The sequence below is a fragment of the Taeniopygia guttata genome, chromosome 5, assembly GCF_048771995.1.
Source record: "Taeniopygia guttata chromosome 5, bTaeGut7.mat, whole genome shotgun sequence".
Taxonomy (NCBI): Eukaryota; Metazoa; Chordata; class Aves; order Passeriformes; family Estrildidae; genus Taeniopygia; species Taeniopygia guttata.
In genome coordinates this window covers 21,460,274-21,483,620 of record NC_133030.1, presented here as the reverse complement: position 1 = coordinate 21,483,620, position 23,347 = coordinate 21,460,274, and the positions used below count along the sequence as shown (strand labels likewise).

Genomic DNA, 23,347 nt, shown 5'->3' with positions numbered 1-23,347 from the left:
TCTGTCTGCCATGGAAATTGTCCCCATGTGGGTGGCTATCACTGAAACAGTCGGTGAGTGGGACTCACCGACACCGTTTCAGAAAGCTGCTGTCAGACCATTACTTTTACTACAGTCTTTCACATTTGTGTGGTTTTGGTAAACACTTACGGAGCTGTATCCATGAGGTTTCTTCGTATTGTATTTGTTGAGAAAAGAGTAAGAGATTGCAAGACCACTTCCCTGGCGTGTGTAGCAGCAGGCTTGCTTCCCCCTTGCTCCCAGGACTGTGAGCCTCCCAGAGCCACATGTCACTGGGACAGTACTTTACACATATGCCACCGCCTGTTTATACTCACTGCATTTATTAAAGCAAACAGAAAACAGGGGAATGAGGTTTCCTTGCTGTGTAGTCACTTGCTACAGGTAAGTCAAGAAGTTGTGGGAAGCAACATCTCCTCACTTCTGTAAAAGCCAAGCACACCTTCCCACCTTCCTTGTCTCCCTTCTGCCTGTGGTTAGTAGAGCAACGCTTCCATGGCATCGCTCCTTCTCACCTGGCACAGCAAGAGCTGCCCATCCTGTTTCCATTGATTTCGCCAGTGGTTGCGTTAAACAATACAATGGAGTATTTATGTGTCAGTGTAAGGAGCAGGTTATTAAGTAAAACCCACCGTAAATAGAGCCGTTAATTCAGTTGCTGGCATGGCTCTCTGTTATCTCCTCAATACCTCCCAGAGGGTATTAGTCTTACCCTTTCGTTTGAGTTGGCAGCAGAGTTATTTTTTTGCACCTGCTGCTCTACTCCGATAACAACACAGGTCAGCTTTGATTTGTTGGAATATAAACAAAAAAAGCAAAGCCAGGCATCTGCCTCAACAGCCGGGGCTGGTTTGACGGTAGAGCTTCTCACATTGGGTTTTGTACAAATGGGCCCTTTCAATTCTTATGTGAACTGTCTCCTGTTTCACAAACTGTCCTTTGCTACAGAATAACCTGGTGTCAGAAAAGAGCTCAATACTATTCTTTTCCATCAATGGAACCAGTTAAAGCAATGCTCTGTTCTATGACTAAAGTCAGAAGTATAATGAAAAATACATAAAGAAAAACGAGCTTAGACACGGTGGTTCAAAAATTACTAAGAAAAGGCAGCAAATTAAGTGTAAACAGTAAAATAACTTTCCTGAGAGATTAAAAAAACCCTGAAAGACTGGGAGAGTTTGCTTTCCCATATGAACCCACACACACTCCATCTCTTCATTTACTATTTCACGGGAAAAAAAAATAACATTGAGTCCATGAGAAGTAGGTACTCAGCTGGGAACTGAGTTACTTTTAAATTCTGAAAATTAAGCCTGCAGGGTTCATCTACTCTAATAGCATCTATGGTGATGGAAGAACTGAAACACTGACAACCACAGAGCAGAAGAGTCCGCACACACAGCAAAGGCAGTAAATAGCATAGAAACATAGAATTGAAGGAAGGAACCAGCAGTGCATCCACATTACAAATAGGAAAATTGAGACACTGAGCTGGAATTATTCACTTAAAACACATAACAAGTCAATGGCAAAGTCAGTCCAACTCATATCTTCCAGCTCAAGCTCCACCGCTATCCATTGCATCACGTCTCTGGGAAATCTTTCAACATGCAGATGAGTTAGGTTGAATGTGGTTTTTTTGAGGGCAGAGAGAAGGTATTCAACAAGAGAAAGAATTCTCAAGGAAAAAAAAAGAGACCTGTTCAGACTGAAAACAAGATTCTTTTATGCATCATGGCTATTATATGACTAGTAGAGATTTGAATGATAAGTTAGCCAAACAATTAAACCTACACTTGAAGTATTAAATCAAAAAAGCTGCCCTTGGCCTATGTATGATCCTGAAAATGAGCTAGGAATTCCTAAGCAGAGCTGGCTGAAATTCAAAATTTCTGTTCTGTGGAACTGTGGCTATTTCTACAGGGGTTTTTCCTTCCTTCCGTTTTGTTTGTTTATTTGTTTGTTTATTTGTTTTGGTTTTCTGGTTGGTTTGTTGGTTGGTTGGGTTTCGTTTGCTTGGGTGGTTTAGAATTTTTTTTTGTTGGTTGGGTTTTGGGTTATTTTTATTTTCTCTTTTAATCACAATGAAAGAAAGGAGTTTTAAAAAGAAAGTTCCCTGGCAACAGGGAATCAACCAACATGTAAAAACGTATATTCAAGTTGTTCAAGGATCAAATGTGCAACTTTGTTATGTGGAATTGTTTGTGAAAGACAGAAATGTGAAGCATAAAACTGAGGTACACAGGCAGTAAAATCACTCCAGAGCAGCTGCTCTGGGAGCAATAAACTTGCCTAACATGGCTGTTGTGCACATGGTGACCAGGGAACCCTCTGCAGAGCCCAACCACGCTAATCCTGAAATGCAGGCAACTGCAAAACCAATCTAGGATGTGAAGTTTGTGATCCCATTCATTCTTTTTCACTGAACACTTCTATTCTTCATCTTCCTGCTTATTTCTTTTACTTTTCTTTTTTAATTTTTTCTTTGCTTTTTTTCCCTCTTTCTTTAATTTTTTGCCTTTTAATGAGTCAGACTGACTGACCAGGACAAGTAATTTTTCTTCAATACACCATAATCCTGTAACCAGTAAAACAGTAAAATATCATCTTCAAGTATCTGTGGCACAAGAATGCCAGGTCTTAGACTGACTGCAGAGTCTATAGCTGGTCTCTGGGAGGGACGCTGGAGGAGCCAGAAGTGAGAAAAAGAACTTTGCTTGCTCCAGTTCTTTTTGCTCCCCTGTACTGATATGTATCTCAGTCATCAATGTAACTGGAAGAGGTTTCCCCATCAAAATCAATGAAAATATTTCCAGACTATTTCAAACAACAATTTTCCTCAAAAGTAGATGTTTTTATCGTGGAATTATACCTATTTTAACAATGTTATAAGAAAGGAGTATTATCAGAGATCCTTATAATAGCTATTTGCTGGGGAGTTTCTTCTTCTTTTCATCTTTAATGATTAAATCTTCATTAGATTTAAAGGTTGAAAAGGTTTCATAGCATAAGGCAGCTTTGATCTGCTGCTTATTGTCCACAGTTGGGGGAAGGCCAGCCCTGGGCTCTCAGGCCATGCACGTGTTCCTGCAAAAAAAAAACTATACTGCAGCACAGGACAAAACCTGCAGGCCTGAAAGTGGAAAGCAGCTCTGTCCAGGACTCCTGGCATGACCAGCCCCTCACTCTCTACAATACAATGCCAGCTACTCACATATACCTACTGACACAACAGACATGCCAAATACCAATAGCTGTCATTTTAAAGGATTCAATCAATGAGCTATGCAGGTTAGAAAACAGAATTCGGTTGAAATTGGGAAAAAAATTTAATTCCTCTTTTAAAAGCTATGGGAAGAAAGCCTGTGAAGGAGATAAGGGATTCGCAAGCTTTACGAGGAGCATCTGAGGGAATTGGCATTTTTTAGCCTGGAGAAAAAAAGGCTCAGAGGAGACTTTATCGCTCTTCACAACTACCTGAAAGGAGTCTGGGTGTCAGTGTCTTTCCTCAGGTGACAAGTGACAGCATGAGAGAACATGGTCTCCAGTTGCACGAGGAGAGTTTTATCTGGATATTAGGAAACATTTCTTCCCCGAAAACGTAAGCAAGCATTAGAACAGGCTGCCCAAGGAAGTGGTAGGGTCTCCACACCTGGAGATATTTAAAATACACATAGATATAGCACTTAGGGACTTGGTTTAGTGGTAGACTCAGTAGTGCTGAGTTAATGATTGGACTCAATGATCGTAGAGATGTTTTTCCAGCCTAAATTAATTTATAATTCCATGTACTTAGAGCAAGTTGTTTGTTATGACTGTTGGAATCAGCAACAGGCAGACCAAGAAATTTACAGGATTGACTCTCATCCAAACATATTTAATAATTTAAGATTTTAAAGAAGGAAAGGAAGTTTCTACCTGTTGTTACAAAGTATTACAGCTCCATCATTAAAAGTCTTAAGAGAGGGTAAGGATATCTGCGAGTCACTAAATGTCAAAATCTGCATATATTTCATTTTGTACATTCCAATTTTGGTAAGTCTATAGGGATATCTTACTCATCTAATCACCAATTAATTCAGTCTTCTAAAACTTTTTTCATCTTCCTCTGTCAGGGCAGGTGCCTGGGAATATTAAGTCTTTTATGTGAGTACCATGTTAGATCTCGCTGCAAAAGAGATGAGAACAGCACCCTTGAGTGTGTCAGAATTTGACTCCCTGATAAAGCCCCTCCAATCTATGAGACAATTGCTTAACCAAGCATACTTTGAAAGTGCATCATCAGGATGCAAGCTTTTAAACTATTGTGTAATAATAATTACATATTGCAGTAAAAATCATTAAGAAAGTTTGGGAGTAATCACTATATCATGGACTTAGTCTGATTCCTGACCATAGCATCTTGGGCAGTTTTACAAGGGTTCTTTAAGTATATAGCAACATAAATTAGTTAACTGCTCACTGCTAAATGAAAGAAAACCTAGAATGGTTTTAAAAAACGAAACCAATTCTTCTTGTGATGGCGCTACTAATTTAGGCAATAGAATACATTTTTACACATGATTGCTTAATCCTTACAGACTTACAGGGGCTCATGAGACTATTCTGGCTACATCTGATAGTGAGTTGAGAAAATATCTCAAATATTTATGTCTGTATCCTTCCTCCATAATAGGCAGGAACTTTTATTCCACGTTTTTGTAGCTACTTTAGACAAATTTTTTTTTTCCACCCCCACAAAGTAATTCTCTTTTATTACCCCATCTATTTGGTCACCCCACCAGTGATTACCCAGCTCCAGTTGGCTGTTCTGTCTACTAGATCGCATACTCTTTCCTGTGAAGCACATTTCACAAGATCAGCAGAGGAATAGGTAATGATAACCATGTGCAATGTCAGCTTCTGGAAAAGCAGCCTTTGAGGGCTCTTCCTCAGAGGGAGACATGCAAAATGCCAAATGCCAGTCGATTGCTCCACTGGCTACATGACTCCATGTTTACTCATTCTCACCTGTCTGTAGACCAATGACCAACAAACGCCCCAAGTATTCTAGACATTCATGAGGGATTTGGTGCAAACTGCATCCCCAGTAGAGCTCAAAGGAGTTCTCATACTAAGACCCCTGATGACTTCCTCAAAAACCAAATTAATCCTTGCTTTCTTTATATACCAGTTGTGAGAACAAATCCTTCTTTCATAGCCTTTGATCGGCAGTGTTACTCGTGAGTTTCACTGTTACCAAGTTTACAATGTATCCTTTTCTTGAAAACTTACTGAAAGTGAGGGAGAGATGCAGCCATTTGTGATTAGAGATCTTGAAGTGCCCTTGGACACCAGCTGAGTGGCTGAAGCCAAGCACTTTGCTGAAGATGGTGTTGAACTTCGCCAATGCTCACAAGGTGCTTATTAGGAAGAAAATTCCATGAGCTTATTGCTGAAATTCAGTAGTAGTGAAGCTGTGAGATGGGACAGACACTTTACTTCATTAAACATCACAAACTATGCTAGCTACAAAAACAGTGTTTCTGTTCATTTCCTTGTGGATGTGAAAAAAAAAAAAAAAGCCTTTACATTTTTTTCCACCACATCCTAATATTGTGTGTCATTAATAATGACAAATGACAACTAAGTTTGTGGCCATTTTCTTTTTATGTGCTGCTTGTTGCAGGAATGCCTATACCTCAGCAAGAATACCTACTTCACAATCATAAGGCTGATGAGAAAGAGAGCCCTGTAAGACCAGAAAATCCTACCAAGGGTGGGCACATTGCCCTCAAATCAAGAAAGGGTCATTCATCTCTATCAGTATGTTGATCTCAGCACACTGACGAATTTTTAAGCCAGACAGGTCTGTCCTGGAGCACCCACTTTCCAACCTGTCTCTCTGTACAGTAGGTCATTGCCCCAGTTCACAGAGATGGTATTCATAGTATTGCAGAAAGAGGTCAGACAGTTTTGTAAGGATTGAATCTGAACAAGCTAACAGCAACAGAAAGCATGTGACTGTAGACTCCACAGAACAGATCCAGGCTACATTATGGTTAGTGAGAAGTTTTCCTGTCTTGGTCTTGTCACTAAGTTAAACATATTTATAAAAAGTGTGGAAGGGGAGAACAAGGAAGGAAAGCTAAGCACTGATTCTGGAAAGCTGTCATGGCTCGTGGGCAGTTATCTGAGTTTGTTGAGTCAATAAAATCCTTAATCCTTTTCTGTGAGAATTGTACATAAATACACACTTCTTCAGCAGGTGTAGAATTCCATCCTCACATGGGAGTTTGGTGCAAACTGCTGTGGGACACACAACAGACTAACACGTCACTGCTGTCCGAACACAGACGCACATACAGAAATCCTTCGTTTTCCTCTCTAATCTCTCTCCATCTGTGTTTCTGGATGATTTTTTTTTTTAGTTTGATCTCTTTCCACTGCAGCTTGCTACCTTGCACTTCCCAGACAGAACAAGTACAGATGTTAACAAGAAAACTCATTGGGAGTGAAAAAAAAATTAAGGAAGTTGAGTGGGAGCCAAATAATTTAATTTTTCACTTGTCCAACTGTCCTATTGTCTGTTTCCACCATTGCTGATAACCCACAACACCCTGAGAATATCTAAAGTAATAAGAAATTACTGTGGCAATACCACAGCATATTCTCTCAGGTGACAAGAAGGTAATAATATCCCATGTAAAACAGACCACATTCTACTACCCGATCTCACCACGACTGGGGTAAATATATGGTTGTCACTCTATAGGTGGATGTGAAGCGCGACCTAACATGTGCTAGGGCAAACAAAGAGATATTCTGATCTGATATGAGAGCCTTTATTATCAGGACTTGGGGAAAATATGTATTTTTACCATTGTTATAGGCTTTGCAAGTGACACTTAGAGTGGAAAAAAATAGAAATGCTAAATGCAAGGAAACATTGACTCTGCTAATGATAACCTTGTCTCTGCATACAGGACCAGAGCTCAAGGGGGAGAAGGGTGTCTGGAGGATGGCTGCACTAAGAAAGCCTTGGGCACACTTCATAAACCCCTGAACTGGAATTCCCAGTATATTCACTCATAATATCTCTGTTTGGCACTTTTCAGACTCTGATCCATCCTGACATCCAAATTTCATAGCTAATGTTGAAAAATTAGAGGAGAGAATTCAAGTGATTAAAGGATGGGAAAGCTTACAGTGAAACAGGTTAGGATCCTTCACTGTACTGCAAGTTTCTCCGTGAAAAGGAACAGGCTTTGGAGCTCAGACTACCACAATTATCAGAGACTAGGCTAAGAAAGGGCTTGTCCTCAGCTAACTACACAAGGAACAAAAATTTCCTACCCAGGAGAACTTCTCAATAACCATCAAAAGGCAAAAAAAAATCAGGTGGCTGAATGTTAAAGCAAGATCATGTCAGAGTGAAAATGAGAGAAAATATTTTTAGAAGAATGGTATTTAATTGCTGAGGTGCTTAAAAACATTCTGGGGAATTTCCCATCACTGGACTTCTGGACTGTTTTTTCAAGTTTGGAAGTTTTCTAAAATATATACTCTACTTGAAGTCACGTAATTATTTCTGAAAAATTCTGGTAAGTCTTATGTTGTTATAGCAACAATCACTTGGTTTTGAAAATTGTATGGGGCAGGAATTAAACTGTCATTGTGATATTTGTAAGTTAAGCACCTTAATCCTGTTGTTTTTCTGGTTTTAAGTACAGCCTTTTTCTTTAGTTTCTGCATTTGCATTAAACATATGAAACTGCTATATTTTCTACTCTGATATTTTCTACAGTGCAAAATAGATGTCAGACAACTGGCTTAAACTACACCTTGCAAATTTCTTATCAAAGCAGAACTTAAAGGAGCACATTTTTTTAATTTTATTGAAGTTTTCACAAATTGCAGGAAATACTGGTGCATGTTAGATCTGTTTAACACAGCATCAAGTGAGACAAGTATAAATAAAATTACTAAATGAAACTTTTACCTCAAGGTACATCTCTGTCATTATGAGCTTGTTTAATTCTAATAGCTGTTTGGTTCTAAAAAATGGCAAAGGTAGGAAAGAAAGGATAGTTGAATGTACTTTAGAAGCAAACACAACATATACCTTTAGATTAAGTAATCAAAAAGCACATTACTGATATATTTTAATAACTCTGTAACAATATACAAGTATGTGCCTAAAATGTCTCATGGGGTGAAATGCAAACATTTGTCACTAAGTCCATTACACATATTTAACAAAATCAACACAGATTTGGAGCAACTTTTTCTTCATATTCTCTTCTACAACTATATTAACAACTGTGTCTATACCTTAAGGGGCCAGTTATGGTTCTATTAAAATAAAATTACCATTGGAACAGAAACAAATTAAACAAGCAGAGACACTGCGGGCCTCACACTATATTTACCCACCCAGTGCCTGAGCTGAGTTCTATGTAGTTTTTGCTTAGACAGAACTAAGATCAGCAGAACCTCCTTCACCACACAACTGCCAAGAAATTGCCTTGAGGCTGAAACCAAGCCAAATTATAAATGTACTTTAGAGTTTTTTATTAAAAACACCATGTCCATCTACATCCTCATCACTAAAATGAACCGAAACATGGTCATTGTGGAGGGTATTCCCGTTCTGTGACATACGGACTTTCCATAGCACTGAGAAAGTCCACTTTTTCACTCCTTGTCTTACTGGACAGATGGCACCTCTGTCGACAAAAGTAGCAGATTTAGGACTGGGAATATTATTAAATACATCATAAAAGAAAATATTCTCAGGATCTGGCCCCACTCAAACATAAACACAACAGAAATACTTAAATAGAAGATACAAGTTCAAACCAGGAAAGCACAAATAATTATTGCAACATTAAAAAGCCCTTTGAATAAATAACCTTAGCTGCTGTTCCAAAGTGGGAAGGGAGAGGCTTGGTATGGTGGCCAGGAGTCCAGCAGACAATTTTTTTTCTTTTTTAAATTATTGTCACTGGTATAATTTTAAAGGAAATGCATTTAAGAAAAAAAAAAAAAATACCCCAAACACCTTACCTCATTTAGCTGCAGATTCTGGAGTGGAAATCCTGAACTGAGGCAATGGGAAAACTGTCTACAGAACAGTAGGTTGGGTAAGCACAGGTACTAGGTTATGTCAACTAAAGACTCCCAGGAGTGAAGATAAATAGATGTGATACTAATTTTAAAACATTTTGCTGAACACTCAAGCAGCCAATAGGGGAATTCCTTAGGTCACTTCCTGTTCATTTGATTGGATCTGCAACGACAACAAGCAAGATGAGGTTGAGAGCGTTTGCATAAGGCCAGCTCAGTCCTCAGCATTCAAAGAGAACAGGTCTAACCAGGTTACACGCGTGGCTCCAGAACAAAAGAAAAACCTGGTAATGGATGAGGGATTGATTTCTCTGTAGTTGTTTTTTTAAGACCATCCCTTAATTTTTATTTTACTTTTTAAAGTGGAGGTTATTTCAGGTAGATAGGGAGATCATAATTAGAATGGGGAGAAGTGAAAAGCAGGAATGTCCTAAATTAAAATTAATCTGGAAATAACATTAGGAGATGCATGGTGTGGATCAACCCTGTGCTGGCAGGGAGGTAGACTGGGTGAGTCCATGTAATGGGCTTTCTTTTATACATTGAGAATCCTGAAAAATGCATGAAAGGGGAGTCTATTGGTCTTTCAGCTTCTCTGGGTATTTGAGAGTAGGTAAGAAACAAAATGAGGGAAAAAATAATCAGTGTGTTGGTATATGGGGTTGAGTATGAAAGTTCAGTTATGTGCAGGTTAGCAGAGCAGAGAATCAGTAGATGTGCTCAGTCCAAAGTTTTCCTTGACCATGTGTGAGTTACTCCTCCAGCCTGCAGCCATGAACCTGAGCAGGAAACCAGGTGCCCAAATGAAAATAGGAAGCCGCGTCTGTTTTTCATTATTTCACTAGTCAAACAAGGCACCGACATGGAAACAGTTAAAAATGCACTAAAATGTGTGCAGGTTCTGAGGTTTCATTAATTTGTATGCATAAACTAAGAAATGCTAAATATTATTATTCAGTGACTGTTCAGTGGTCTGTGTGAAGTGAATTTTCTAGTCTTTGCTCATTTTTGGTCCCAAGTCTCATCATAAATCTTCCCCTGACAGATGCTGACAAGAGTTCTCAGTGCTAGATTTACCAACCACAGGAAATGAATTGTTCTTCAACATCTAGAGATACTATTAATTATTAATCAAGGCTCATTGTTGATGTAGGGAAAATATTTCACAAATACTATTTATGCTGAACCTGATTTCAAGATAAATAATGGATCTCAGACTCAAGGAATGTCACCTTTGTTCCTATCATCCACACTAACAACAATTAAAAACTAAGTTCATTTTGTTCACATAGAAAAGGTGCTCCTGTGTACAAGTGTTTCTTGGGAAGACTGAATTATTTCTCACCAGGTTATGTCAAGTTCCATGGCTTCTATTGATTCTCACCTATCAAAAAAAGTTGTCCTTGAGAAAGAAGGAAGACTGTAAATACCCATCTTGGAGAGCTTCATTGTCTTGCGTTTGCAACACCAAGGGTTGAGGTTATCCCTGCAGACGACTAGGCAACTATTTTGATAGGCCTAGCACTTAAAGATTTCTCTAAGCATTCATGTCACTGAGTCCAAGTGTTTGCATACCAGGTCATGTCTTGGTGAATATTTATAGCTTTCATCATCAAAATAATGCCTTAGCATGATATCAGCATGGAGATCAGTCCAGAGCAGGAAAAGCTAAGCAGCAAAGAACTAGCAAGAAGTAAAGAGCACTTTCCTTCCAAGAAGGATACCTTTAGGAAGAAACCCAAGTCTTACATTGTGCCACTGAGCAAAACATGGGAGATTAAAGAATCACACTGAAATTCATCTGTATGCTGCAGAAGCACCACAGAAGGATGTGACCACTGGATCTCAACATAGACAGGGAAAGAAGAATTTTCCTGTTGCTAGAAAGGACATCAGCAAAAGCAGAAGATAAATGGTTCCAATGTGGTAGTGAGACTGGAATGTCACTTTCTGTTTGCATGACTCTTGGCCTTTTCTGTTTCAACTCCTAAGGGCAGAGACAGCTTTGGTCGCTAAGACACAGAATACTTCCAGACAGACAAAAAAGCACATTGTACCAACAGGTCTGGACAGGGTGAAGCTAGCTTGGTCGGCACACCAGCATGCATTATTTATTACTGTGCTATTTTCAAAGGCAGGGTGCCACACAGGGTGGTGGCTCCCTAAATTTACTGCCCTACCTGGCCAACTATGCTACCCCCATGCTCCCAAGTATCTTATTGACACTTACATGTGGTTCAGCACAGAGAGGATTACGGGTGGCTTTCAGAGACAGTCAGGCCTTTCCCTCTGCATATCCTTCTCTAGCACTGTAGCCACAAAATTAACATGAATTTAGTCCCCACACAGTTCTAGGTGGGAGCGAAAACATTAAAAACTTTATAACTAGGAACTTGGAGGCCACCATCACAGTATAGCAGAAGTGCCAGTGCAGATTCCCAGAATTAATTTAATTATAGCCATCAAGCATCAAGGAAATTACCTAAATCTGTCTAGATTCTTAAATTGGCGTCTCTCACTGTATGTCTGACACCTGATGAAAACAGACAACAAATGTATGGAAATTTCTACTTTTTCATTAATATTAATCACTGTTTCATTGGTTAAATTCCAGTGGAATATCAAAAGGTGGGTATAAAGCTGATATGTAGGTTAGACATGCCAAGCAATTTGAGAATACAGAGTATGAGATTCCCGCCTTCATTCTGCTGCAACAAAATGAGAAGTGATTCATAAACTTTGATGGAAAATAATACACTTTCTGTAAAAGCATCACTAGAGAAGCCAGAAGAAATAGGACAGATACTATTTCAAAGCTGTGTTCTATGTTATAGGCAAATGCCACCTGTTACTAAGGTTGCCCATTACTTAGGCTTGCAAGACCTTGTAATTTTTTCTTTGCAGTTTGCTAAATTTTAGCCTTTAGCTCTTTGGCTAAATTGAAGTTTTCCATCATGGGCATTTGCTTTGCAACAAAATTTTGAGTAATTGTCATCCATACTAGTATATGTTTTTCTGACAAATTCAAAAAGCCTAAGGAAAGTGCTGTACTTTGTATTTATAGTAAGAAATATTACTGCCTTTTCTTTGGACAGCCCAGGAACATCTGTGTTTGAAGCATAGTTTGATTACAACAGGCTGTCAAATTACTAGTGTACTATTTACCATTCCAAATAAAATCCAACAAAAGTTAGCCTGTTTAAAGCTTATAAACAAATCACAGAATCATGAAATGGGCAAGCTTGAAAGGGGTTACAGTGGGTCTTCTGGTTCAACCTTCAGGGTCATCCCAGAGCACATAGCACGGACTGTGTACAGATAGATCCTGATTATCTCCAGTGAGGAGACTCCACACCCTCTCTGGGCAGCCTGTTCCAGTGCTCATTTACCCTCACAGTAAAGAAGTTCTTCCTCATGTTCAGGTGGAACTTCTGTGCATCATTTTCTGCCCATTGCCTCTTGTCCTATTGCTGGCACCACTGAGAAAGACCTGGCTCCATCCTCTGACACCCTCCTGTCACATACGTATAGACATTGATAAGGTCCCCTCTCATTCATCTCTTCTGGAGGCTGAACTGACCAGGCTGCCTCAGCCTTTCCTCCTAAGTGAGATGCTCCTAAGTGAGAGTTCCTTAATAATCTCTGTAGCCCTCTGCTGGACCTGCTCCAGGAGCTCCAAGTCTCTCTGGTCCTGAGGAGCGCAGAACTGGACACAGAACTCCAGATGTGCCTCACCAGGGCTGAGTACAGGGGGAAGATCATTTCCCGTGACCTGCTGGCGATGCTGTTCCAAATGCACCCATGGATCCCATTGGCCTCCTTGGCCACTGCTGGCCATGGACAGCTTGTTTTCCACCAGGACCCCCAGGTCCTTCTCCACAGAGCTGCTTTCCAAGAGCTCAGCCTGTGCAGGTGCAGGGGTTATTCCTCCCCAGGAGCAGGACCTGTGCCTGCCGTGGCTGAATTTCAGCAGGTCCCTTTCTGCCCATCTCTCCAGCCTGTCGAGGCCCTTCTGAAGAGTTGCACAGCACTCTGGGGTATGGGCCACTCCTCCTGGCTTTGAGTCAGCAGGGAACTCTGCCCCTTCCTCCAAGTCATTGATGAATTAGGTAAACCCTGGGGGGATACCACCAGTGACAGGGCTCCAACCAGACCCTGTGCTGCTGATCATGACCCTCAGAGATCTGCCACTCAGCCAGTTCTCAATGCACCTCATTTTTCACTCAGCCAGTCCACATTTCCTGAGTTTGCCTATGAGGATGTTGTGGGAGACAGTGTTGAAAGCCTTGCTGAAGTCCAAGAAGACAATATCCGCTGCTCTGCCCTCAAATAGTAATCCACATGATGGATTCATGAGGCAGAGCCTCATTCTCTCAGCTTTCTTTTACAAGCAAGTGTTCTCCACTTCCTGGCTTCACAAGGCTTTCCTAGCAGATAAAAAAGGCTATCCCTGTACATCCACCAACTTGAAAAAGCAAATTTTCCAATGAGTCTTCCATTTGCTCCAGCAGCTACCCTCAGAACACTTTGCAGAGGTCTGTAGGGGGGAGCTAAAGGCCTCATTCATGGATCAACCCACAGGCTACTCAGTGACAAAACAGCCATCTCTGCACACCACTTACTGAAAACCTAGAAACTGTACACAGGGAACAGAACTATGAGAACATTAAGAACATTGTGACAGGTTGGGAGGCGAAGTACTTAGGGCACAGATTAGGGGGTACTCATTCAAAGGGAAGCTACCCAATACTATGCATACAGGGAGTGGCCCTGAGCTGTATTTGCTGCACATTAATCAAACTTGTGCTGAAAACTTCAGTTCATTTCCTCATGAGTTTTCTTATGCTGTTCATCCTCATGGTATTTTAGGTATTATAGTTATACATGTACTTATAATGTAAATAAACATTTAATATATGTAGATTAGTGTATTACATTGTACTAATGTGTTAGCCCTAACATTACAGTATTAGCACAAAAACATTTATTGATCTTTATGAATTCCTAGTGGGGTGAGAAAGTAATAATTTATTGTCCCTATTTTAATGGAGAATCCTAAAAAGATCAAGACAAAGGTATTTATTAATTCAAGGTATCCATTTTGAGCTGCCTGAGCACCATGTATTTAAAACACTTAGTTCTGTAGTTATGTAAAGTACTGAAAGTACAGCTACTCTTCATTCTCATTTCAGATTTTAGTACTTAGCAGTTCTGTAAATCAGACTCCTTTTCACACAGCAAAGAAGGAAAAAATGGGTCTTTTTTTTAATTTTACCAAATATTGGCCTGAGTCTAGAAAACAGCCTAAGCACTTTGTTCCAAACTTAATAAATCTCAAGAAAAATCCATTACAGTTCTGCCAATCACTGTCTAGATAAATTGTAAGTAAAGAAAGTAATGATAAGAAGGTTGGCAATGGTCACAGCAGAATATGAGCTTTGCAGACCATTTTGTGAAGATTCAAATTTTAAACCAATACAGCTACATATTTTAGTATTTCTACAGTTTCTTCACACACATAATAGTCATTAAACATACCCCAGCTTTCTGTTCATTGATCTGATAAATGGAAAATCATTGAGTAACAAAGTTCCTTAGTTCTGTATGTTCTCTGCAGGAGAAGGATGTATCCTGAAAATCCAGATATGCTCAAAAGGTACACGTACTGGATAACCTGATAAACAAAGGGATAAAGCAAACATCCTCCAATTCTTTTCCCAGAATCCATCTGCCAACCAGAAAATACCATTTAAGCACCACTTCTCCTTTTTCTGGACAGGACTTGACCTTTGGTCTTCCTGCCACACATCTCAGATCAAGAGTTGGATTTTTTTAATTGAAAATATCGCGGTAGTTTCTCTCATCATGTCAATCTAAAGGTACAGAAAAGGCAAAATCGAGCATGCATCCATTAATTAAAAGACAGCAGAAAAAAGTTATGTAAGAAACTTTGTAAAAGTCACTGCAAAACTATCTATGCTCTGAGAGAAAGATTCATAAGAAAAAAAATATAGACATCTGCACTGAGAAACAGAATAAGGATAGGCTAGAAAGAAAAAAAGCAATATGAATAACATAGTAATTTTTCCATGGAAAAGATAAGGTTAATAAATGGCCAGAATGAACTGTCAGGACAAACGCAAATTGCTTATACAAACACTGAAAGAAAGAAATGCAAATGCTAGAGATAATATAGGCTTATAACAAATTTGTTATTTGTTTTAGTCTCCTCAGTGTGCAGGTTAAACCAACTCAATGCACCATTGTTCCCCAAACCTGGGATAAACTTGTATGAGAAATATGGAGACAAAGGTTAATATTAAAAAATAATGTCTGTGATGAATAAAAGATATGCAGTAATGGGGAGGCCATTAAATGCGGGCAGCATCAATTATATTTTGCTTCTGATTTGAGGGAAAAATGTTAAAAATTTGTAAGGACTCCACACTATCAATTGGTAAGAAACTATTTATGAGACTATCTTTTGCCCATATGAGCTGACACAGTCCCCTGGATTTCTGTGAGGTTTTGACAATGTATATCTAATAGCATTTTTATATAGCTGTGTATACTGCCTTTTCAGGATTCCAAAAGATTTCATTTATTATGAGGCAATACTGACCATGCAATGATGTCTCAGAGGAAAACTTCATAACTATGCAATAGAAGGTGTTAAACAACAAGCAGGGCAAAATGACCTAATGGGTCTTTTCTATCTGTTGTGGTTTGAATCTTTAGCAAACACTTTGAAGCTGCCAGAACCAAAGCAAAATTATGAGAACATAAAGAAGGCAAACACAAAGTAATGCACAAAGATTAAAAAAGAAAGGAGCACAGATATCCTGAGATAAACTTCTGCTGTTACATTAATAAACCAGGACAAGCTAAAACCAAAAGGAATCAGAAGAGGCATAACCATTCCTCGGTGTTGCAGCTCTCGCTCCCAAAATTTGGTGAATATAGAAATTATAATTTTGTGCTAGGACCACAGAGATAGGAACTGGAGAAGAGCTATAGAACTTAGAAGAGTTCTTGTGTCATGTAGATACTTTGACATTGTAGTACAATTGTAAGGAAAGTAGAAGTAAGCACTGTAAGTAGTGACTGTATCTCACTACATACAGAATATATCAAACATTTTAGGAAACCTAGGGGGTAAATGATGGCTCCCAGACACAGAGTGCTGATTATTATGATGCAGTGTGTCGTACCAAATTTAACTTTTCCTGATTTAAGAGTTGGATTCCCTAAGAGCCCTATGGACTCATTTAAAATCTAAATTGTTGAAATATTCCCAAATTTAAAAACTGTTCAGGGAAGAGAATTTGGGTTGAGCTAATCTCTAGATAAAATAATTTGGGTTGTAGGTCTCTAATCTCTAGATGAGACCTACAAGGAGCATGCATAATTTCTGTTATGTTCTGGGAAAGCAGAAAATTAAAAAATAAGAACAAGATCCTAGAGGAACACATCAGGAGCCAATAAAATTGGATTGAAAAGGAATGGCGGGGCCAGTTACATGAAAAAAATGGGAATTGTTCACACTGTAATCAACTACTTGCAAGGCAGTCACCCTTGGAATCCATACAGTATAGGAAAATGAAACAGAGATGAGGAGTCAAGGACAACCCTGGACAAAATCCCACATGTCTAGATTTAGATCAAAAGCAGTTTAAGGACAGGATGGCACAACACATGCCCTAACTGAGAATACAGAGACAGACAAATTGAGAGGCAGAGCAACTGACTGAGAGATTACAGATTTGACTAGTTAGAAGGGATCTGTGGTAGCACTGCTATTCCCCTGGATTGGTCAAATAGGAATATGCCCAGCAAAGTCCCATGACTTGTATGAATATGTGGGTGCCCAAAATCTGTAATGTGAGCTTCTCACTCTTCGTGACACTGAAGGGCAGGATTCTGGATGAGCGCATTTTCATGCACGTCTGCATGCATGTGAGTGAGTGTTGCATGACTGAATGATGCAGAGGGGATAAACTGAGAAACTTCTTATGCACATTTCTGTCTTGGTGTATGAATGTGAGCTGAGTGACAGTACATTCATGCATTTGGGAAAGGGTATTAAAGAAGACTCCAAGATTTCAGTATTTAGGCAATGGATATATCTGCCATTAGGTGAAGCTGGAATAGCTTCACAGAAATGAATGGAGGGGGATCTAAGAACTGTATAGGTACTAAGGACAATAAAAACCCTTTTATTGGTTCAAGTTACCCTTAGGAGTCATACCAGAACAGATATTTTGAGGGCATCTCAAAGCAAGCAGCTACCTGCAAGATAGAGATGTGAACAATTCATAGGCTAACTTCCAATCTTTGTGATTATGAGAGGATTTCCTTTGCCAACATCTGAGCAGGGGAGTGAGGGTTAACCCTTGAACATAGCTATAGCAGGCAAATCTTTCGAAACCAGTTTATCCCAGTTCCAGTAACTACAAAATGTTCAGTGCCTGTGAGATGCAAATATCAAGTTTATGATTAACTGTGTTAAATTCCATGGAACTGCAAGTACTTTTATTTGTTTGTATAATGAAATTGAGACAATGCACCCTTTCCTTACTATGCTTTTACTTTAATAACATTTAAAATAAGATCTTTCACTGGATGTATGTTATATATCCTTATATTTCCAAAGAGTTTTCTTCACATCCTTTAGTTTGAAGGGGAGTAAGCACACTATCTGCCAGGGAATATGCATGTCTGATGCATGCGTGACTGGGGGAAATATCATTCTAAGGAAGATGGGAAATAGAATAAGCAAAGATTTAACACTGACCTCATTGGAAGTCAGCTGGTTCCCACTACAAACTTGCGCTGTGGAGAGAGATTTTTTTTAAGCAGGAGAGAGAGAGGACTTCAGAGGCCTGGGTTATTTCCCTGGGTTCTGTCAGAATCTTTCAGCAATTTGCCTCTCAAGGTTTCTCAGTCATGATGCTAAGGAAGCTACCCTTCTTGAAACGCTATAAAGATGTAACAATATAAAGATGAACACGTTCCTGTTCATGAGGCATTCCAAGTTTAAGTGGTTATACTTAGAGATGAAGACTGCAGAGTTTATTAGTGATGCCATGAAGGGAGATCTTGGATATACCAGTCTGTGTACCAGGCTATTGTAATAGCACTTATGCTAATTAAACTGGAGGTTCAGCCTTTATACTTGGAGTTCTGCTACATTAGTATTTGAGGTGGGCTGTTCATGTCTGATGCTCCAAATATTTTCCAGATGCCTTTTACTCAGCAGAGATTTCATATTTCATATCCTTACATCTGGCATATTGTTCCCAGATTATAGCCCATGTACATCACTTTTTCCAGGACAAGGGGCCAATGTAATTCAGTTCTGTGAGTGTTTGCACTGAGGAGCTTCATCTGCCTCTTATAAACCAGACTATTCAATCTGGAAGGTGACCATGTGAACAGTATCACAGGCACTGCACTGAGGCACACTGACATGAAGCTGGCACCTCATCACCCCTGTACAGGGTTACTACACAACATTGCATTAGTCAGAATTAATGCCTTGATTTATTTAGAAAGAAAACACTTCTCCCAGGTTTCTCCCATGCCCTTTCTGAAATGGCTTTTAGCAGCTGGCATTCTGGATCTGTGGGAGAAAAGAATGAGAAGAATTGTTGTGACTTTAATAGGATTTATTCTGTGGCTTGCAAACTGGGCTCAGTTACCCACAGCAAAACAGCCCTGAATTTCAAAGGACTGAGTCTCTCCTTGAACTGCTCCCTAAGAGTGAAAGCCTTGGAGCTGGAATTGTGATTTCCAGGAAACTTCACCACTGGTCTCATGCCCTGGAGGAGATGCTTCTTCTTACATGCAGACATACTAAGAGGCAGCAATGCCTCTTGCAATCACCCCAGTGGTGGGAAGCAGTCCCCCACTGCTTTAGACAGGTGGCTTTATCACCCAGCCCCCCACACATATATATACATATATATATATACACACTGCAGAAATGCCTCTCCAGAGCACACCTGAGGGAAACACCTACTGGGCTGCCAAATCTGGAGGAAAGAATAGACACAGACTTTCAGTCAATGTCTGTACTAGGAGATTGCACCATTGCCACTAAAATGGATTGGATATTCTGTTCTTTCTGCCAAGTACATAATTTAGTTAATGGTCTTGATGGGCTAATATAAATGGGGGACAGGCACAAGATCTATAGATCTTGCATATGGACAGAAAGAGTACAAAAAGCATGTTCTTGGATCACAATACAAGAAACAAGGAAAATATGTTAGTATTCCCAAAATTTACAAAAGAAGAAATGGAGTGGAGAATGAAAGGAAAGGGGTGGAAAAAAGGGGGAAAAAACAAGAAGTTTCAACTTCATAGGAAATGGTGCAGTCACTTTCCATATTTTTTTCTCCACCATACATTTAATTGCATTTATTTGATTTTTATATTTATAGATGCCCAGCAGTAGTCCTTTCTGACTTTAACTACTCTGATTTCATAGGACACTTCAGGCTCTCAGGGACCTCAGAACATGTCTAGTTTAGCCTCCTGTTCAAACCAAAGCCAGGAAGGTGATCAAACCAGGTTGCTATAGGTTTAAGGGTTTTTTTGTCCTTTTCAAGCAGTTTCTTGGTCCATCTAGTGTATTTAATGAATTGACACTACTGTTATAATTATCACTGTAACCAGTCTATCATCTAGAATAGTTTTAAATGTTCCTGAGAATGGTGCTCATACCTCTTCAATTACAGACTTGTCAGAGATTTATCACATTCTGGCCAGAAGTTTATCTGGATCAGTTTTGCCATGATCATGTTGAAAAACATATTCCAGTTACAATCCACTGTCATAGTCCTCTCACTATGTCACTTCTTCTAAATTGTATCCCATATCTCTTTTCACATCTCCAATAATACTGGTAGGCAGAGGCACCAAGGTGCCATAAAATCCATTGTCCATAAGGATAAAAGTTGAAAGAAAGAAGCCATCTGTTTGTGTGCAGTAAAAAAAAAGAACAGAAGCAAATTCCCCTGAAAATAGTGATTAATTATATGTGAGTCCAACCATTGTTAAATATTACCTTCAGCATTTTTCTCCACACAGCATAGTTGCATAAAACAGATTCTGTTCCCAGCACCAGGTCTCATCCCTGGAAAATCAATGGCAGTGGAGGCAGGTAAGCCATGATATGTTCATACATTGTTTCATTGAAAGGTACAGCAAAAAAGAGATCATACTAGAACTCGAAGGCATATCAGCCATCTTACTATTCCAAATATTCATCATACAAATACTGTAACATATGAATTTGATGTGAATTTGTAATGACAAAATTCTTCATGGAATGTGATTTTTTTTATAATAATAAGAAATACAGAATGTGTCATAGAATCCTGGGGTAAAATAATTTAGTATGCAACTTAAGGCAGGAACATAATGTTTCTATTTGCTGTCACTGAACTGTCATTATTAAAATAATGAAAAAGACGGGGGAAGAAGGCAAGAGACACTGACAATGATCTATGAAGCACCATTTGGTAACTATTAGTATTCTTTGAGATGCAAGTTGAAAACTTGTGTATAAAATAAAGACCACATTTTAGAATCACCATCAAAATCAGATTTCAATAATCTAAAATTCAGAATGAATTGCTATTTTATAAATATACATATTTCATATATATATACACATACAATTTTGACTGAAATTTATCTGAATAGAAGTGACCATTTGTAATATTTGAAGGTGAAGTGAACAAGAGCTTTAAACTATACCATGTTTTTTGTGTAGACAGCTGAGAGCTGATAGAAAGAATTATTAGCTGTTCAGTTTTGACAGAGTACACTGTTAGTAGCCAGGACAGCAAATTCAAAAATTCACCTTCACTGGATTTTTTAAATGCCCTGTTAACATGGACTCTCATTCCCAGTCATGGGTTTCACAGCCTGGTTGCCTGGAGCAGAGGAAGGAGCCTGAAGAGTGCAGCAATGCTCTGATGATACTCAGCTCAGCCCTGGGGCTGGCTCAACTCTTGGGTGCTGTATTTGCCTATTTAAAATCAGGTCCTCTTTACTAATACTCAGTGGTGTCACTGCAAATAGCTACATCACCTGGCATTTTTCAAATTGTTTCAATTGCAAATTTTATAGACAGATGAGTCCCTTGGACATAGGTATGAAAATAACAAATCTCCTATACGAAAGGACAATAAATCATGACTCAGGTGACTCACTCCCTGCATAGAGGACGGAAAATGAAAGAGTAAGCCCTTGAATAAGACCTGACTGAGGCCTGAGTGAGACCAGTTACTGAGATAATTAGCTAAGGTCTTTTCATTTATACATTAATGAACCAGAAGATCAAAGACTTTGGCTAGGCCTGTAACCACGACTGCAACATTGTCTTGCTATGCAATAATGAACTCATTATTGGCTGCTTTCATAAATTACATGTGGTAGACTATTTTATTTTTAATACTGTACATAAAGCACAAAAACAACTACAATGTTGTTTTAGAAAATTTTAATTGCTAAGCATGCACTTTCATGTAATAAGCACATTCTTACTTTCAGCTGATTGCTGCTACCAGTTTTGTCCTTTCACTGGAAATTTCCTGACAGGTGGCAAACCTTCTCTTATTTTGTAGAAGAAAGGGGAAATAAGTAACTGAATGACCAAAGGGAACTTGAAGTATGTTACACCACTTGAGAAAAATCTATAAAATCTACCTCAGAGATAGAAAAAGCTGATTAACATGCTAAGATTATGTAAGATTGAGAAAAGTAAATATTCCAACACTCAACTTCACCCTGTCTTTTTGTGCCAGCATGTTTCAGTCATTTAACATATTAGGGACATTTATGTCTGGACCCATGACCGCAGAGTTGATGTTTAGCTTGGAAAATTATGTATGTAAGGCTCTGGAACTGATCATAGGAAATCTGGAATCTTTTTCTGCTGTAGACTTTCTGCAACATTGAAGACAGGTTATATGGTATTTATCTTTCAGATCCAGAGCTGTAAAGCACTATATCATTTTACACAGCTGCTGGGAGACTAAGTGTATAAATGTTCATAATCTATAGCTGAGAAAAGTTTACAAGCACAGATCTAATTGAAACTTCCAGATAAAATCACAGCAGTTCATGAAGGAAGTTGTTGACTGTTACTCTTGGCAGTAAGATGTGATATGGAGAAAAACTTTGTCACAAATGGGCAAGTTATTATTATGTGGGCATGTTAGTATATGCTCTCTTTTAAAATGGCATAAGAAAGAAAGGTATTTTATCTGTTGGCAAAGTTTCTGATGCAAAAATGATATCTATATATTCACATTTATTTATGACCCACTCAGAAGATCTGACACTGCTGGGGAGAAGTTTAAGCTTAGGCATTAAGCCATCAGTTGCTACAGTAACAGCAATTATTCACTGCTCTGGGACATAGGGTAAACCTGACACATTGATTGCCACCCCCTCCTCTCCCCCCCCGCCCCCTAAATTTTTTTACTTAATGATTTACCTTCAAGCCGATGATCGGATGATTCACAACTCAGATGAAAATAAGGGAGAGTGAAATCCCAGCATCGAACAGTTTATTCAAAAACTCTTGTCGCCTGGAAATTATCCACAAGGTAACATTTTTCCATGTGCTTCATTAATTTGAATTGCTCTGCAAACTTTTGTCAACCCCCACAGTTCTCACCAAGTATTCACCAAAGCTTTTGTTTCCAGCATGACTATTCATAATGTCTTATTCATCTGTGACCTCAGTAACATGTTATGGTTGTTTTTCTCCCTAACTGGATGACTTAAAAACCCACAAAGAAGAAGGCTGCAGGAACACTTCCACCGAAAATACTCATGCATGTCAGAGCATGTCATTGCAGAACTGCGGCTAGGTGGATGTTTATGGCTTGTCCCTATTTCACAAACTCTATAGTAAACAAAATGGCAAAGCCAAATGCAAAGACCAGCAAGTACAGTCCTGGGTTGTTATTAAAATATACATTCCCAAAGCTCTTTGAATGACTTCAAAGTTCCCTTGAGAAAGACATGGAGAAACTCATCATTGCTTCACTAATGTGCAGGACCTGTAGAGTACAGTTTTGGTGTGCTCTTCTCATGTCCTCGAGAGAAAAAGGGATGTGGTTGAAAGACCTTCAGCTAGATGTAGCTCCCCAGGAAATGCTCACAGCCGCTAAAAGATGCTTCAGCCATAGGAACT

General features: G+C 39.1%; 1 protein-coding gene and 1 long non-coding RNA gene across 18 annotated transcripts in view; one reads left to right on the top strand and one right to left on the bottom strand.

Annotated features, from left to right (window-relative positions):
• Positions 1-9,204, bottom strand: part of EHF (ETS homologous factor) — a 34,074-nt gene extending 24,870 nt beyond the window's left edge. The window contains exon 1 of the mRNA XM_030274082.4: positions 9,070-9,204. The gene's annotated coding sequence lies outside the window, so the exon portion shown is untranslated. The remainder of the gene's footprint in view (positions 1-9,069) is intronic.
• Positions 9,205-20,230: 11,026 nt separating this feature from the next.
• Positions 20,231-23,347, top strand: part of LOC115495493 (uncharacterized) — a 43,694-nt gene continuing 40,577 nt past the window's right edge. For 13 of the 17 annotated variants that reach the window (XR_003960721.4, XR_012056295.1, XR_012056282.1 and 10 more), the window contains exon 1: positions 20,231-20,296. This is a non-coding gene — a long non-coding RNA (uncharacterized lncRNA). Of the gene's footprint in view, positions 20,297-21,050; positions 21,184-22,649; positions 22,755-23,347 lie in introns of all 17 variants that reach the window. The other 4 variants (XR_012056283.1, XR_012056287.1, XR_012056284.1 and 1 more) reach the window with 4 other exon arrangements.